The 17,956-nt window shown below is 34.8% G+C and overlaps 1 long non-coding RNA gene across 2 annotated transcripts in view; it reads left to right on the plus strand.

Annotated features, from left to right (window-relative positions):
- LOC105853351 overlaps nucleotides 1–17,956 on the plus strand; it is a 329,248-nt gene that overhangs the window by 309,267 nt on the left and 2,025 nt on the right. For both annotated transcript variants that reach the window (XR_001145186.1, XR_001145187.1), the window contains exon 8: nucleotides 16,852–16,976. This is a non-coding gene — a long non-coding RNA (uncharacterized LOC105853351). The remainder of the gene's footprint in view (nucleotides 1–16,851; nucleotides 16,977–17,956) is intronic.

Genomic DNA, 17,956 nt, shown 5'->3' on the forward strand with positions numbered 1-17,956 from the left:
TTTTCATTCTTTGAAGTGAACTAGAGAGATTCAAAGCTTTTTATTTCTATGCATTTCAACTTAACAGTATTTTCTTTAATGCTTTTGGTGAGGTGATTTATATAAGAAAATTTTGCCTAACCCAAAGTCTCAATTTTATTTCTCATGTTGCCATGTCTTAATCTAGAATAGTGAGTTTTAGGTTTTAAATTTAGGTTTGCAATCTATCTTGAGTTTACGTAGTGTGTGGGATGTAAATCAATATTCATTTTTTCAATTACGATTATAAGCAATTACCAGTCATATTTGTTTAAAAGATTATCCTTCTTCAAGGGTTTGTCTATTCTAGGTCTTTTGCCATACCAGTTTTAGAAATTATTTAGAAATTATTTTGTTGATTTCTACCAAAAAAAAAGAAAAGTCAAATGGGATTTTGATTTGACTGCAGAGAATCCCAATGTATCGATCTTTCTGGGGAGAAATGACATCTTGAGACCCACGCTTAAAACTTAGTCATCATCATATATCTATCTCAACAAAGGTATTTAAACTTTCAGTAGTGATCTATATTTTTACCCCTAAGTATTTCCTATGCCTTGATGGTATTTTTCAGTGTGTGTGTATATATATATATACATGCATACACACATATATACATATATGTATTTATATACATGTGTATTTATACATATATGTATATACACATGTGTATTTATACATATATGTATATACATATGTGTATACATATATATGTGTGTGTGTGTTTGTGTACTTAAAAGATTTATTTATTTATGCATACAGAACTGGGATACAGGCCAGAGGTGCAGGGTTAGTGAGAGGATTCACCAGAGACAGAGTAGGGAGAAGAACAGACAGATTGTCAAAGTACACTGCTGAGGGGAGCAGCAGGCAGGTCAGGAGAGGTCTGCCGGCACCATTTGTATCACCTCAAGGGCAGGTGGGGATTGAACTCATGCTGCAGTGGCTTTAGTTTCTTAGTGCTGAGCTTTAACCCCCTGTGCCACCAGGGAGGGCTCTATTTTTCAGTATATATTAAATATATTTAATATATGTGAAAGCTGTTGCTTTTTCACATGGACACTGCTGAATTCACCACTTCTGATAGCTTTTTTATTTCACTCATTTCTAGACATTTATGAATTAAGTACTTTTGTTTATATTTGCTTATATTATGTATTCCTACTGATATTTTTCTTGCTTTATTGCACCAGTTACATCTTCTAGTATAGTTGTGCCGAAAAGAATTTCTGAGACAGGATAATTATGACTGGTTCTAAATCTTAGGTGGGACTCTCATTTTCACCACTAACTATGGTGTGAGCTATGAGCTTCTTTTAGATTGCATTTGTCAGGTTGAAGAAGTTCCCGCTGTTGTTTTGTGATCATTGTTGTTTAGAAACATACAATAAGTATGTCAGCAAGTCAGGGTACAAATCACAGTCCTGATATTTTTCACTTGGATAACTTTGGGTGATATTTTTAATAATAATGCTTTATTCTTGCCATTTATGTGAAAAATAAGATCTATTTTTGTAGGTCGCCAAATAAGTAATAGAACATCAGTAAAGTGCCTAGAGTATTGCAGACATTCAAGAAATTACAGCTCTTATATAACCTAGGGCATCTACATGACATTTTTCTTTACTGTTATGAAGATTAATGGTACAAGAGCACATTTTGCCAAGCACTTCATTTTAACAAATATCACTGTGCTTAAGAAATGTCAGTTCACTTTCTCTTTCTTTATTGCATTACTAATCCAAATGAACAGTAACGTGACAGAAACTCTGAGGGAATATCCAGATCCAGTTAAGAGCAGAATAGCACTAATTAGGAAGAACAATTTTTAATTAAAAATGTGTTGAAAAATCAGTATATGTTCATGGCAGAATTTTTAAGAAGATAGTTAAGAGCTTTCTTCTCACTTGTTACTGTGCCTTAGTCACACCAAAATTATTTCTTACAGATACTTCTGTATTTATGTTTAACATTAATAATACAATATACAAAGTATCTGTAACTTGATTATTTTCATTTTTTTATGTTTTAGAAAATGTCTTTATATATGAGCCTGCCACATTTTTTTCAGTGACTACATAGTTCTGCATTGTATGAATATATTATCTTGTACTCCTTACCTTAGAAGGGGCACATTGAAAGTCTTCATGCAACTGAGAAATTCTGGAATATATTTCCACGTATACACAATTTTTGTAACAGTACAGTTACAAAAGTATTATTAAAAGATAAAGTGAAGCATATGAAAAATTTTTAAGAGTTTGCCTCAGTAAAAATCCATCCCAATCAAGCAGTGCCAACTGGAAATCACTGGAGACTTTTATAGAGAAAAGGTAAAAATAAATTACTAATTGGCTATAGCAATGTCTAGGTGACCTTTTGGAATTGGTTTTACTTGGGTTTTAATTGTGGAACCATATGGCATTTACAGGTTTAGATTTTGATTTGTTTACAGAGGCTTCCAAGGTATTAGAGCCACCGCTAACTGCCTTCTTGTTTAATTAATTCAACAGTGTAAATATATTGGACAAATGCAAGTAAACATTAATGTTCTCAATAAATATTGGAAATTCTATCAATAGAACTTCTACCAATTTTATTCCACAAATACTTGTGAGCAGAAACTTCTTTAAACCCATGCCATGCCATGCCAACACATACCACATTTGTTTTTAGTTTTCCCAATCTATTAATACTGCTGTTTCCATTTTGAATGAGATGGATTGGACTTTCCCCACACATTTATGTCACTGGCATTCCTTTTCCTACAAACTTCTTTTTCCCGCTTACATATTCAGTTGTCATGTTAGCCTTGTAATGCTAAAGTTGCAAATAATATTAAGAAAATCATCTGTTTATATGACTAATCAATAAGTTTCATTGTCATTTTCTCATAGTTTCTCCAATGATATCATTACTATTTTCTCTCATACATCTTCAGTTTGCATCACATAAGCAAGGTCTCATCTCCACTGCAATTTTAAAAAACATTTTCTTCTTGTCATAAGAGTCAACTACCTGGGAGCCTTGACATGGTATTCATCCTCAGTATCCATGTTGCCCATCTAAAGTTGTCCATTCTTAGATAGCATAGAAGAAATGGACAGATTCCTAGATGCACATAACCTTTTGACATTGAATTAGGAAAAGAAAACCCTGAACACAGGGATGACAAGCAAGGGAATCCTAACGGTAATCAAAAGTCTCCCTCCAAAACACTGAGTGAGTTCTACCAAACCTTCAAAGACAAACTAATACCTACCTCCTGAAACACTTGAAAAAAGTGTAAAGAGGAAACATGTCCAAACACATTTTATAAGGCCAAAATTACTCTGATATCAAAGCAAAGACATCACAAAAGAGGACAAAAAGCCATGCTGAACACAGATGCAATCTTCAATAAAATGTTATCAAACCAAATTCAGCATGGGAAGATTTACTAAACCAGCTCTAGTCTTTGAATCAGTTAACATTTGAGAAAACAGACTTTAAGCCATTGTTCTGGTCCATTTAATTCTACAGTGTGCTACTGTATTTCATGTGAAGAACTTCATGCAGATTTGTGACTCTAGGGAGATTCTATCTTTTCTGCCAAAGGAGACAGCATTGACCCTGAATCTATTCTTTGTTCCACTGCCTTGCTGAGTGTACCAGTTTCGTCCCATTTCACCTGTCTTCAAAGTTCTTTTAGTTTTTAGACTGTCTCCATACCATTTATCAGGTCCATGGTCTCATTACTCCCACCCCAAACCCCTCTCCATACCTGCTTGGAATGCTTGCTCTTGAAAAGCTAGTTCTTAAGTGTTTCACAAGGAATTCTCAGGAGCAAAATGGCTGGCTTTCTGGTCTGGTTGATTTCTTTTGGGTTGTGTTTAATGGAGTGGCATAGGGTTAAGAAAGAAAATACTGCCTTTGTGCACAGCAACAGAATGTGTGTTTTTTAAAAACAAAAATGCCAGAAGGGCTACTCACAAGTGCAGTATATAATGGTTGTGGAATCCAATAGACGAGAGGTAGAGAGAGGACAGTGAGCCCAGACTCTTCTCCAGGACCTGCTGGTAGGATCCACTGTGTTAACAGCAGGTGAAATCAGGACTCTTCTAGCTACCACAGGAGAGATGTCAACTGCTCTCATTTCCTTACAATTGATCTCTAATCAAACCCCTACAACCTACCTTTTATTCTTACTGCTATATTGAAAATGCTCTGCAAATCTAAAATATAATCGATGACTTCTTTTTCCTTCTTTTTCCATCTTTCTTGTATCACTTACCCTTGATAACATTGATGATTTGTCTCTTTGTCATCTAAGAGATAATGTTTGCTACAAAAACCTGTACAATGTTAAATTGGAAATACTGATTAATATCTTTACATGAGGATACCATAAACAAGAGAGTCATTGTAAAAAGAAAAGCTTGGACAAGGATACAGATGTTAAAAATAAATCTCATTTATCTTTCAAAGAGTTTTGTAGAATTTATATTATTTTATCTTTGAATATTTGTTATGGGTCACTAGTGAATGCATATGGGCCTGGAATTTTTTGTATGGAAACATTTTGTAATTCTTTATTGTGTTAAATATATGACCATGAAAAAAAAGTTGAGAACAAGTTCCGTGAGTTTTAAGTCCTTTACTAACATCAAGGTTTCAGTTGCTGGGATTAGAAGAGGACTTAAGAAGTGCATATCATCATATATTAGTTATCTTACGGTCCCTTAAATAGACAACTTTTAGTCACAATAATACTTTTATCAAGGGCTTACTCTTTGCCTGAAATTCTCCTAAGTACTTGATACATACAACCAACAATCCCACGAAGTAGGAATTATCTTCTTACAGAGATGAGAAAATTGAGAGACAGAATTCAAATGACAGAGTAACAAAACACCTCCAGCTCACTTCTAATGTGATAAGCATTATAAAAGATATTCTATATTATATTATGTATAATGTACTGTTATTAAAAATACCCTCGTTTTCATCGGTCAAGAGTCCAAGAAACAGAAAGGTTAAAAGTCGCTGTCTTATAGGTCCTCCCTGGTGGTGCTGGGGGTTAAAGCACAGCACTAAGAAGCTAACGCCATTTCCACATGAGTTTGAACTCCAGCCTCAGAGGTGACCCACATGGCCAGCAGACCTCTCCTGACTCATCCACTGCTCCCCTCAGCAGTGTACTTCATAAGTCGGCCTTTTCTGCTCCCCACTCTGTCTCTGGTGAAGCCTCTTACTGCCCCTGCACCTTTGGACTGTACCCCAGTTCTGTAGGAATAAATCAATGAATCTTTAAAAAAAAGTCACTGTCCCATTTAAAAAGCAGCATGTGACAGCAGATGTATAAAAACTTAATTTTGATTTAAATATGAAATTATAACTCAGTATAAAAATTGAATTGAAAGGTATGTCTACTCCTAATTAGTACCTTAGTCCTGAAGTCACAGAATAAGCAAACTTTTGCTTATGCATCACTCCTTATTGACAGGACAGGATGTAGAGTCTTTCCCTCACCTCTCCTGGGCCCCAGGCTCTCGGCATTGTTGTAAAGAAATCTTTTATGTTCTTTTAGTCATAGAAGCGATGTCTCACAGAAGCGATGTCTCACAGAAGCGATGTCTCACAGAAGCGATGTCTCACAGAAGCGATGTCTCACAGAAGCAATGTCTCACGGTCTGTTTCCAAATCTTTATAATTTGATCCCAGCTCTATAGGGTTAGATCTGCCTTAGTGCATAATTTGGAGCCAAGTACAACCTTATCTGTAAATATTGGTAGTGAGCATATGAGAATGGATTTCACATGACTGTGTTTAATCTCAAATCACTTTCCTTCTAACTCTGATTCTGAGCAGGTTAGTGCACCCTTTTAAGATACTAATTATAGAATTTAGTAATAAAGTGTAATACATTAATGACAGAATTTATTCATCAATTATTGTACAGACTAAGCCTCAATTTGTGACAAGGATTTAGCACAGTTCCTGATATAAACCAAGCGCTCACAAGATGCTAGAAACAGGTAAGATGCCCTTCTAATCCGACCCCTTTTTGTCAACAAAATATAAAATTATTCAAAAAGATGAAAGTGTGAGGCCACTTTTTTTTTCCCCCAACATACTCATGTTTTAGTCTTGGCATCAGCCTTATTGTCATGTAAATGACATACAGTAAAGTGCACATGCTGCAAGTGTAAAATTACAATAATTTAAATTATATCCATAATCTGTAAAATTTTCACCACAATCAAGAAAATAAACACATCCATCATTTTAAAAGGATTTCTCCTGCCATTTTGCATTGCTTCCTAACATCCAACCTCAGTTTCCAGAAACTACTGAGACAATTTTAAAGTCATGCTAGATTAGTTTGTATTTTCTAGAATTTTATGGAATTGTCTGTTTTGTTTTTTATTTAGCTTTACCAAAGATTTTTGGATGAGTACGAGAGTACGACAAATGCTATTGCTTATTTTTAATGAAATAGATTCTCCTAAAAATAACCATAATCTGTCAGTATATGCCTAACATTTTTTAAAAGTGAAAACTATTTTCCAAAGCTACACAATTTTACATTTGTCAGTCATATTTGGAATTTTTAGTTCCATCATTGTGATCCCTAGGTATTGTAAGGATTTAGTAATTATAATGGCTTTAATTTGCATTTCTCTAGAGACTAATGAATTTTAGGACCTTTCATGTGTTCTTTAGACTTCTGTACATCTTTCAACAAAGTGAAAATCTTTTACAAATTCGTGTTTTTCCTTTTATTATTAAATGTTGCTTCCTTTATATATGTGTGTGTATACATATACATGTGTGTATATTTGTGTATATGTGTGTGTGTGTGTATAAAGTATGACCACCTTGTCAGATATCTATTTTGCAAGTATTTTCCTGTGCCTTCCCTTTCCATTTAAAGTAGTGTATTTTGAAAAGTTAAACTTTGCATATTCACAAAAATGTAGGTTTTTTATGTAGTTTGTGGCTTTGATGTCTAGCTTAGGAAATACTTTTCCATACCCATGGCCACCAAGAATTTCTTCTAATTTTCCTTTTGGATGTTCTACAGTTACATTTTTAGATATATGATGCATTTTTTAGCAAATTGTGTACATGGTATGAGGTAAAGATTGTTGTCTTTTTGTTTAGCTTAGTTGTTTTACACTTTGTTCCAGCACCATTTTTTGAAGATTATTCTTTCCCCTCTTGAATTGTCTGGGAAACACTGTAGAAAATTAATTGACCATGTATCTCGGAATCTACTTCAAAACTCTACTACATTGATCTGTATATCTTTACACCAATATCATGGTTACTTATTATTGTTGCTCTCTATTAAGTCAGGGTTGTATATGTCCTCCAATTATGTTTTTCTAGTTGTTTTAGTTATTCTCAGTCTTTGCATTTGCCTGTTAATTTCAGTAGTAAGAGCACCAACCTCTATAGAAAAGTGACATGCACGTGTGTGTGTATTAGATATTAGACTGTTGGATGTTCCACAAATCATGGGTACTCAGTTCATTCATCTATTTCACTTTAAATAATTTAAGTGATAACTCTTGAAGTTCACTTACATTATTCATATTTTTCTCTTTCTTGAGTACCTGAAGTATGTCAAAATGATTTTTTTTTTTTTTGGCTACTCATGCCATTATCTTTGTGCTTTCATTGATAATTTCCTAGGCACAAATGGTCTTATTTCACTCCTCCTTTGCATATCTGTTATTTTTTTAATTGAATGCCAGAAATTATAGATTTTATTGGGTCCTAATATTTTATACCTCTTAAATGCACTTTATTCTGGGATGAGATTCTTTTAAAAGGGTTTGATCATTTTTTACATTGTTAGGTGGACCACAGCAGCTATCAGTTAAGGCAAATGTCTCCTTAGTAGGCAATAATCTTCTTTTCAATACTTCTTTTGACAATATGCACATAATTTTTTTTTCATTTGAACTTGTGGAAACAAACTATTAACATTTTTTTTTGAGCTACAGATATTGTTGATTTATCTTTGGCTTCATGAAGTTTCCTCTTGTGTATCTGCTGATTAGTATTTAGCTGAAGGCCAAAACCATCTGCAGATTTCTGGGTCTCTCTTTGTGCATATCTTTCCTCTTCAGTCATCTTTTTCTATTTTAGCCCCTGGATTTCTCGTATTTCTCAGCTTAGCCAGAGAATTCCGTTTCCCTTGCTCTGTGGTTGGAGATCTTCTAAACAGTAAATTCAGGTAATTTTAGAGCTCAATTTATTTTCTTTACCTGGATATCACTTCTCTATACTATCCAACTCCTGAAAATATTATTTTCATGTACTTTTTTGGTTTATGGTTTAAAAATAAAGTGGTAGGGTAAATATGCGCTTTTTCAGAAAGCAGAAATTCCAGTAAGTTATTACTTCAGGTAAATATTTATCGAAGGTACTTATATGTCTAAAAATTTTTTAATCAAAACTTAAGATGACACATTAGGTTTTCATAAAATTGACAAATTCAAATACCATTCATTTTCATACTTTAATTTCCATAATCATGAATCTACATATTTACAGACTCTAAATGAACACAGTCTGTGATTACAGTGTAGATTTTGGAAATACAGCAGTGCACAGACATATGAGATCTCTACCTTTATGAACTTATACTGCAGTTGTATGATAAGGATATATATACACACATCTGTATGCAAATATATACATGTGATAACTAATGGCATGGTCAATAAAATAAAAGAGTGCATGAGATAGGAAATTGCATGAGTTGGAGAAAAGGTGCCACTTTAATTTGATGAGGAAAAATCTGTTTTATGATGAGGTTATACTTGACTGTTACATAAACTAAGGTGAAGGGTGAACTTTGTTTATATGGAAATAGCATTCAGGAAGAGAGAAGAGAAAGAAAAGTTTTGAGGTAGAAAATTTGGTGCTTTTGTAAAACAGGAAAAAAGACTGAAAATAGATAATTTTCAGAATAAAATAAAACGGTACAGGAGCAATAGTGAGGAGTTAAATTGCACAGTCTTTTAAGTTGTGACATACTTTCAGAAGAACTAATATCAGAGAATCAAATCTACGGGGTAGCAATGGAAACAGATGGGCCAGTTCTTGCAATAGTCTAGCTCAGAAGTGATGGTGGCTTCTACTGTGGATAGGGAAAAGAACAAATGACCCAAACAGGCAAAGTAAACCTTTAGACCTTAGACTAGAGGTTAGTAGAAAGGGAGAGGGAATGAAAGTGAGTAAATTGGGCAAAAAGGACAATAGTTTGAAATACAGACTTGATTTTCTGGGTGAACTTAATGTAGCCTGTACACATACATTGGTTTTCAATGATGGACACCTGAAATTATGTGATGTTCCAATGTGACCTTATAGCTCAGTGAAAATATTTTTCAGTTCTGGAGTTAGGGGTGTGTTCACACTACATTGCTTTATACAGAGTTCTGTTTTGAGGTAGTAACTGAATTTTTGTTTTGTCTTTCTACTGTTTATAACTGAATTTGTGTTCATCACAACACTGGCTAATGTTAAATTTTGTAAACTTTAAGAAAGTAGACAAAAATAATTTGTATATAATTTGAGACCTAGTCAATCAGACTTACAGAGTTTTAGAGAACACACACACACATGAATTGTAAGGTATTTTACTCAAATAGATGTTGTACATATCTTATTTAGAGAGCATTAATAAAATAAGAACAGTCTCATCACATTGTAAGTTTTACAGCCAATTTCAAAAATGCCATACTTGGGAGATATGAATTTGCTGCTTTAAGGAAGTCATCCTGTTATCTATTAAACATGTTCTATGCTACATAACACATTGCAGATGGCTCAAATTTCTCCTCCCAAAATGAATTATAATTACAGAGAGGATTAAAGTAGAGAGTTAATCTTAGATGAGAAATAATGTATTTCCTCCCATTTTAGCTATTGAATTTCTCCATTAGAAGACAAATTTAAGTCTGTAAAGGTGACACATGAAACTGGAAATGCTTATATATTTAAGACCAAGTGAAAAAAAGAAGAGGAAAGTGGAAGGCAGGGAAAGAGCAGGACAAGAGATAAGAAAGAAAAATAATGAATATCCAGAACGTCAAAGATAATACAATCTACGAAATGCACATTATGCATTTAGGAATAAGCCACAAAACCATTAGTACATTAATTTATTCTGTGTACACATTGTAACTGTTACTGGCTCTGAAGCACAGTGATAAATTGTCTTTTTATACTATGATTCATCAGTTACAAAGGAGAGATAGACAAGTTGAAGTGATAATTATGATCTTCATTGGTTATGAAAATAAGTACTTTGTTCAAATAATCGTAACTTATCTTTACTAATGGTGTATGGTGGAGAATGGTCTCAAAATTGTTGAATACCAGGAATTATTTTTTAGTTTGCTAATATTGTCTGCATTCTATAGAAAGGACGAGAATTTTCTTTAAGGCGATCAGATATGTCTCTTACAAAGAGTTTATGTGCTTAATTAATTGTTAATATACTGTTACAGTGTTAAAACAATCTCCTTTGAAGTATTATCTAGGGATTCACAGTCCCTACCATCCCACATTGCTAAGCACTTGCTGCTTCACACATCATTTTATTTATGATTTCAGGAGTCACTGAGGTGTTACTACTTCCATTGAATTTTCCCTCTATTCATGAGGAACAAGTGTGCATAAAAGTGCAGGACCTGCAATCTTTACGTTGATGGTAATGAACGCTAAAATTAACTTATTGTTAAATAATAACTTTTCAGAAAAAAAAATAATAAACCAATCTATTAAGTTAATAAATTTTTTATATAAACATACATTCAGAAGATATCTTCCCACAAGGGTCTTAAGCCTAGATTCCTCAAGATCTTTCTGGGGGTAATTCTTTTTTCATTGGTTTGAATAGCTACATATATTCAAGTTCATCTTTTTGATTGAGAATTCAGTAGGCTCTTCTCATGCTAGGTGTTTTACTTTTTTTTTTTTTTTATCTGCAGAAATCTGTCTTTCTTAAAGATCTGTTCCTAATTTTCCTCCAATGTTCAAGTCTATTCCTAGCATATTCATAAATGTAATTAAGCTTTTGAATTGTTCTTATGCTTTCCCCTTGCAACAGTCTAAGTTGGGAATTTGGATATTAATAGGCATATAAAAAGGTGTTCATCATCTCATTATTACAGTCATGCAAACCAAAATAATGAGGTATCACACACCTGTGAAAATGCCTATTCAAAAGCGAGAAGGGAACCGTTACATACTAGTCCTGGGAACAAAAAATAGTAATTGTGGAAAATGGCATGGCACTTCCTTATACAATTTTCTCACTTCTGGAAAATTATTTGAAAAATATAAAACACAAATTCATATACATAGGTACATGAATTTAAAAATATTCCATATATATGTACACATACATGCCCCTATATTTGTTATAGTGTTATTTGCAATAGCCAAGACCAGAAACAACCTAAGTATCCATACATAAGTGGAAAGGAACCACTATATGCTATACATACAAAATGTTAATACAGCTTCATTTTAAGATGAAATCTTGTTACCTTGTTTGCCATAACATGGATGGACTGGAGGTTATTATATTTAGTGAGCCAAGCCAGATGGAAAAAGACAAACACCATATGATTTCACACATGTTAAGTAGAGAAGCCAAACAGATGAATAAAACCAAACAAAGTCTTAGGTTCTCACATCAATTAGTGATTTCCGGAAGAAAAGGGGAGTGGCGTGGATAAATGGTAAGAAAGGGGCAGTGGCATATTGCAGTAGAACTGGACTTTAGATGGACATGCTGTGCAGCATATGTACATACTGATCCCAACAGTATACACGGGAAACTTATACAAAGTTACAGTGCATTTTCTAAAGAATGAAACATTTTACCTTGTTTTCATCTTGATGTTCCTTTGTTGCTGGGAAGAAAATAACCTATTAAGCTTTCCTCTCACTTCACTTTCCCTTGCATCTGATTTTCAGTTTTTCCTTCTGTTTTGAGACATTGTCACTGTTTTTATAAAGGCTTATGCAACTTGGTCTATTGAATTTACTCGAAGAACTGGAACTGTTAGAAAAGAGATAATAACATGAAGAGAAATTTTTTAATTCCTGTCTGATTTGGAAAAAAGAACAAATTCTTAACCCTCACTCCTAAAACTCCTGAATCTAAATTACTGATATTTCCTTGGCAGTGAATTTTTTATTTTTATGTACTCAACATAATTATCAATTTTCCTTAAGGTACCATGTTCTATGCATCAGTCTTAAAATTCCCATCTACCTAGCACATTTACATAGCTTCCAAAGTGGTTTTTAGATTGCTTTTGAACAAGATAGTCCCTAATGTTTACAACCAATTTTTCAAAATTGCATTCAGAAGTCAAGTGTAGAAATATCCACTGATACTCGGTGGAGTTTTATCTTGGCCTCACAGTAATATGCATATTTCAAAGCGTTCTCCCTCAGCAAAGAGTTTAATTATAAAGTTGTAAGTATATTGATGAACTTCTATTTCATCCTTGTTATTTTCCAAATCAGTATGACTACAGGGGTGTGTAAATCTTAGTTGCAAGAAATTCAAAGAATAGACATTTTGGACCTGAAGACTTTGGGGAATAATAATGCATTAATTGCTCCTATTACATGTAATTATCTACACACTATTGTATTACTTTGGTCTTGCATCAAGAGCTGTTGAGAGACAAACAATAGAGGAAGACTGCTTTCTTGAGTGCTAGATCTATTATTTGCATAATAGTATCGTTAGGATTCTTCCACACATAAATGCTTCCTATTGAATTGAAGTGGGTAAATGTGTCTAGTCAATAATCCAGTAGGTTAATGGTGTTGCCTATTCCAGAGTTTTCATTTTTAAAGACAGAAAAGTACAAATTAGGATGTGGTGGAAATCTGGTTTTACCCCAGCAGTAAAAGAGAATGGTGCTTCAGGGATGGTTAGGTCAGGTAAAGCTTTAATTACACTTAGAAGCCGATCCAGACACGGGAGGTTCCCGTGCAGTCTGAGTACTGGCTGAAAATAAATGGTAAGTTTTATACATAACTATCTCTACATTTGTCACACGCATAGATTGTTCTACAACAAGCAGGTACCATTTGAAGCAAGGCTTCACACATCCCGGAGTTTATGGCAAAGAAGTGAGAGATGCAGTTATTTGGAGGTTGCCCAAGGAGACAGACAAGCTTGGCATGTGACCTTCTGAAATGAGGTGGAAAGCAACCTTTGTATAGAAAACCATGCGGAGATGCAGACATAAGCCTTCTTGAGGGAGAATCATAAAGTAAGCACTCGTGTTAGTGACTCTTGCATTGGTATGTTAATTATAATAGGCTGGGGTTTTCTAGCAGGGTTGTTTGTTTTGTTTTGTTTTTTTTAATAACGATCTACTTAGAAGCTGCCTCTTCAAGAAAAGATACCAAGAATTGAGAAAAATCTCAAGTAATGAAAGAACAGTTGCTTAAGAAGGGCAACCTGACTTTTCCATCCACACATTAAAATCTGTACCAGGTGAAACGTCAATGCTAAATGTTCCCAATGCCATGTTTGTCCTCTGTTGGCTACTTGGTGTTGTCAATATCAAAGGAACAGAGAGACCAGCTTGGTTTACCAATTCTTATGCAACTGTTCTGGGTTCATGTTACTTAACAGTTGCTCTCATAAAAATAGGTTATGTTTCAGTGAACTTTACAGCATAGTGTATGTGGATTTCTGTTTGCATTTGCTGTTCCCTCTGGCTACAATACAACTCCCTCATATCTGGAGTGACTGGCTCCTTTTCATCTCTGAATTTTTTTTCTTGAATTGCTACTTTTGCAAAGAAGATCTCTCACACACAATTTTACTATATACATCCCATTATCTCCTTTCAGTCTACACTTTGTCTCTATTTGAAATTCTGTCTTAAATGCGTAACATTTAGTTATTTATGGCTCACTTTCTACTGTATCTCTTGCATTATCTGTTTTATCCATGGATCTGTGTAACTAATGTTCTATGTCAATGGATTGAAAAAAAAAAAAGAACCAACTAAATCACTGTGTATTCAAATCCATTTCACTTTGGGGAACGGTTGATGAAAACATTGACTGACAGAAAATGTCACATTCAAAAGCTCTCTGCTTCAAAGATAACTACACTCCAAAATATAATGATGATTTTAGAATGAGGCATCTACTGCATACTAGTTTTCATTTCTTCAGAAATGGCCAAACTACTGACTTGGCAGTATTATTGGTTAGGATCTTCTTGCAAAGTCTTTCAAATCTCAGCACAAGCACATAAGGGAGCATCTTTTTCAACCTGTGTCTAAATCCACATTTGCACTGTGGGGATAGAGGGCTTTAAAGTCTATGTGGGAAATGATCATTTGTGACTAAAGAACTTAGAAAGTGCTATGAGGCAAACCCAGGGGAAGGAGGCTGGCCTGGCTTGTGAGTTCTTAGTCAGACATTTAAGAGCATGCAAGACCCAAAAGTTGACTTTCACTGGGAGTAGAGAGAGAGATGGAGAGAAAATTGATGAGCAAGCATGTGGCAGGAGGCTCTGTCCTGCAAACAGTAGGTGTCAGCAGAGAGTAGGTTAGAAGTTAAAAATAGAGCAGCGAACCTGTGTTCAGTCTTTCTAAATTTTTGTTATTGGGGTAGCATTTATTTAGCGTTTTAGAGGTACAGTGTCACCCCCTTCAAGTGTATTTGTCACACCCAGAACCTCCATCAAGACACACGTCCTCCTCTACCATAGGTCATGCTGCTCACCACCCTCCTCCAGCTCTCTGGTAGCTTCAGTTGTACAGTCAGGTTTCTAGGGATAGTAATTGGGTTGGATTTAGATTCCACATGTAAAGTCCACCACTATTCAGTGTTTGTCTTTGTCCTTCTGACTTATTTTACTCAGCATAATCCCCTGTAGCTCCGTCCATGTAGTCGCAAATGCTTAGAGTTTCTCTTTGTCGGTAGCGAGTAGTTTCCATTTTGTGTATAGACCACCTCTTAATCCACTCATGGACTCATCCCTCCCTTCTTGCCCCTCCACTTCCCATTGGATGCCGCAGGTCCATGGGCAGTTTGCCAGGATTAGCTTTAATCAACTATGTCTCTGATTAAGGTCATTCTTGTGGATCCACTCCACTCTTAGTTCTAGAAGCCCCAATAGAGGAGTCAGGGGTTGGAGTTCAACAAGCTCCACCTTTTATCATCAGGTCTGCTGTGAGCACCACAGATGGGCTAGCAGGTGGCTCCGCACTGTTCTTACAGAAAGGAAATGTTTCAAAGGGAACTAGTACTAGGCAGTTCTTTCATGGGTGACATGAGGGTTTTCTCTATCTATGAGCAGTATACTATTTTTTATACTATTTTTATTTTTAGCTCATAAATGTCAGAGGTATTGAGGGCTTTCAAAGGAAAGTTCCCTCTTATCAGATGAATATGAGGCCTTGAACTAAGGCAGGGATTCCAAGATTGCTCCTAAATAAAATTCTCAATTATTCATTAACCTGCTGGATTCAGTATTACAAAGCAAGTATCCAAACAGAACCATAGTCATAATTTCAGTCTCTTGCTGGGGCAATTTGGGAACTCATTAAGATAACCTAATTGGGTCATCTCTTCCTGAATGACAGTGGGGTGGTTGTGCTGAAAAGGTGTTTATATGTAGTGACACAGAATTAGTGGCAGTGCCAGGCTAACATTTTAATCATAAGAAGATAGCTTCTATCACTGGTGCCAAGTCCTCCATTATTTGTAACCACGCTATGCTGTTATTCAAGTTCCAATGAATATGTACTCTAAGACAAAATGAGCACCATGTTTCAAAAATGTAGTCACTGTTTTCCCTAAGGCTAGTATTATGAATCCTGAGGTACAGGCATTTAATAGTAAGGCACACTTTTATTTTCGTGGATCCTACATCTCGATGTTCCGTTATCACTTGCTTTAAGAGTAGCTGATAGAGAATTAAAATGGGTAAAGAAGGCAACTTTGGTTCATATAATGTGAAAGCAGGGTTCCCAGTTCTTGCCTGGCATTTAACTCAAGCTAGGAAAAATAAGCAATAATACAACATAAAACCTTATTATAATATGACACCTCTGCTTTGAGCTTTGTGAAAAGGTAACCATTTTAGTTGCTGCAATTATAGGGGAACTTTGCTTGCTTCAAAGCACAGGGTTGACCTGAACTTTGTTTCATTAGGAGTTGACAAGGGTGAGGTATTTATATTTTCTATTTGGCTAACAGTTCAGGGAAGCAATTGTATTGATTGTCAAGTTGCAGAGCATGAATGATTATTTTAGATCTGTGACTAGAGTTCCAGGGAGCAACATCAGGCACAGGACACAGTGACCACCAAACCACTTGTCTGTCTTCCATGAACTTGTGGGCTTGTGTCATGTTTCCAAGTGTTTTTGCTTTAGTACGTATTTTCATTTTTCACCTATTTAACTGAGTATTTCCATTTTGATTTGTGATTATAAAGTAAAATCTTGCAAAATATATGGCCAAGGATTAAAACTCTCTTTTAATATAAGAGCTGACATGAGATGACTTTAATCATATCAATATTTAAAGAAATTACCATGCAAGGAAATGACATTAGTTTTATGAACTCATAAGACAGTCATGTCAAGTCAGTGTTTTCCCAGTTACACCTTTGTCTTACTGTAAAAACTTATGCTCTTGATTCCTTAAATGATCTATTTTTCAGGATAAGCAAGTTTCATACAGTTGGGAAAACCTCAGCAAAATCTGAGCATAGAGTGGCAATTGCTTCAAGTAAACAGATAATGAAGTGAGATTTCTTCTATGTTAAAGGCTGATGAAAGTCACTGCAAAAAATCTGACTGGATGTATGAACACTTCAGCCTACTGATAGTTTCTAGTTGCTCTGGAGGATTATAGAACTACCTAATGATCAACTTTGTGTGCAGTTTTCCAAAGTAAGTGTTCTAAATCTGATTCATCTTTTATTTTATATATATATATATATATATATATATATAGATTTCAGACAGCAGAAGCAGCAAATGATTTTTAATAATGATAGGTAGGCAAATAGCAAAGCAAAACCTTTAATTTTTTTCCCTTCAAGCCAGCATATATATAAATGGAGAATAAAGTTGTAAGATGAATTTCAGTCAATTCTCCTCTAGATAATCAGATAAAATAAACCTGAATTGGAAAGGAAATTGTACCAACAGATTTTGAAGACCATATTGAGTTTAGGAGATAACATTTAAATCCCTGCACATGTGGTGGCCTCTCCAGTTAGTTTCAGATTGCTGGGTCTGGAACAGCAAGTTAACAGGCTGTGAAAGGAGAGAATAGCCATGAGATGAGACAGCTGATATATCAGTAACCACTGGGATTGGAACACGAAATGGCTATTACTTCTTCCTTGCCAGGTCGCTATAACCATCCCAGATTCAAAAGAGAACAAATTTACTGTGACGGTGTAGATGGAAGAGGAAACATTTCTAAGAGTTATTACTGTGACATCCTTCATTTAATAGGGATTTCAGAAGAGTAGATAGAGAAGGATGGTAAAGGTGAACACCATTTGATTGCTGTTCTTCTAATGTGTCTGGCATAGTTTTGGTTTTCGTTACAGTACTAAATGAAATAATACTTTCCTAAATAGAGATTCTGTTCGAAAGGAGATTTTGAAAGAGGTAACTCTTTGACAATAAATATAAATTTGACATAAATTTTATCAAAATGAGGATAAAGGCAGCAAATATTTCCTGACAATGTATGTATGCATTCTGGCTTTTATAGTCATGAAAAATCAGTTTTAGGTCTTCTTGCAACTTTGTAGAAATTGTTTGTATCACGATCCGAAGTTCCCGTAGCTTGAAGTATTTTTGAGTATTGCAATGATTAAAAATTTTGGTAGATGCACATTTTATGGGGGTGGAGT

This window comes from Condylura cristata, unplaced genomic scaffold (genome assembly GCF_000260355.1).
Source record: "Condylura cristata isolate star-nosed mole 26May11 unplaced genomic scaffold, ConCri1.0 scaffold00007, whole genome shotgun sequence".
In the NCBI taxonomy this organism is placed as follows: domain Eukaryota; kingdom Metazoa; phylum Chordata; class Mammalia; order Eulipotyphla; family Talpidae; genus Condylura; species Condylura cristata.